This window comes from Urocitellus parryii, chromosome 1, assembly GCF_045843805.1.
Source record: "Urocitellus parryii isolate mUroPar1 chromosome 1, mUroPar1.hap1, whole genome shotgun sequence".
NCBI lineage: Eukaryota > Metazoa > Chordata > Mammalia > Rodentia > Sciuridae > Urocitellus > Urocitellus parryii.
In genome coordinates, this window is record NC_135531.1 from 223353770 (window position 1) to 223354779 (window position 1010).

The 1010-nt window shown below is 44.2% G+C and overlaps 1 non-coding gene across 1 annotated transcript; it reads right to left on the reverse strand.

Annotated features, from left to right (window-relative positions):
• Positions 1-242: 242 nt before the first annotated feature.
• LOC113183313 (U6 spliceosomal RNA) lies at positions 243-349 on the reverse strand. The gene has a single exon (XR_003300852.2). It is a non-coding gene; the product is annotated as a U6 spliceosomal RNA (small nuclear RNA).
• Between the last annotated feature and the right edge of the window lie 661 nt (positions 350-1010).

Sequence of the window (1010 nt, forward strand, 5' to 3'; positions counted from 1 at the left end):
CCTTTACACTGAAATAATTCAGTATTTCCTAAGAAGAGGGATAATCATAATAGTTGGCAAAGTGCTTTATCTAACTTACCTTCCATATGTCAGTTTCATTAATTGACCTATTAATGTCCTTTAAGTCCTGCTCTGCCTCCAGCACAGGTCTTGGGTCAGGTATTGCATTTTGTTGTCATATCTCTTTAGCCTTCTTTAATTCAGCTTTTATGATGTTGATCCCACTGTACCCACCGCCACCACTATATTTTTTTTTTATTTTTGCATTGTGGGTCATCTTCATGCAAGAGGTATACCAATCTTCTCTGTATCATCTCAATTTTAGTGTATCTGCTGCCAAGGTGAGCATGACACACTGCTTTTGTTTGACTAGCATATTCCTTACTGGATGTCTTTTTGATGTTTCCTCATGGTTAGCTGCCTAGGTGATGGGGTATACTATCCGGGGTATCCCATCTGGAGCCACATAATATCACCTGTCCTGCAGAAATGAGGTTACTTTTAATCATCCCGTCGAGGAGTCAAGCATTATCTCCATTGTCTAGCTACTGCTTTAGGTTTTACTTTCTCCCTTGCAGCTAATAAGCAGCTAATGATATGTGGGAGTCACTCAAGGACTAAGCAAGTATCCTAACCCAACTACTGCAAGAGCACTTTTCCTGTGCATTACAGACATGGCCTATTTTCCTGCTAGGGAGCCTCCTTCCACTTCTCCTGACCACAGCCTGTCTTCTCTTGGCTCAAAGCCCTCTTACCCTATGAGAAGCAGGATCAGATCTGAGGTGCTAAGGCTGTGATTAGGAAGCTGTAGATGGAACTGAAGCAGAGAAAAGAAGAAATGTTAATCAGGTGGTCCCACTGAGAGAAGGAAACTGTCCCCAGCAGCCTGGCTCATCTCCAGGAAAAAGAGAGAAAGACTGGAAGTCTGGAAGGTGGGGCTGGGATTGTGGCTCAGCGGTAGAGCACTCGCTTAGCACAGGCAGGACCCGGGTTCGATTCTCAGCACCACA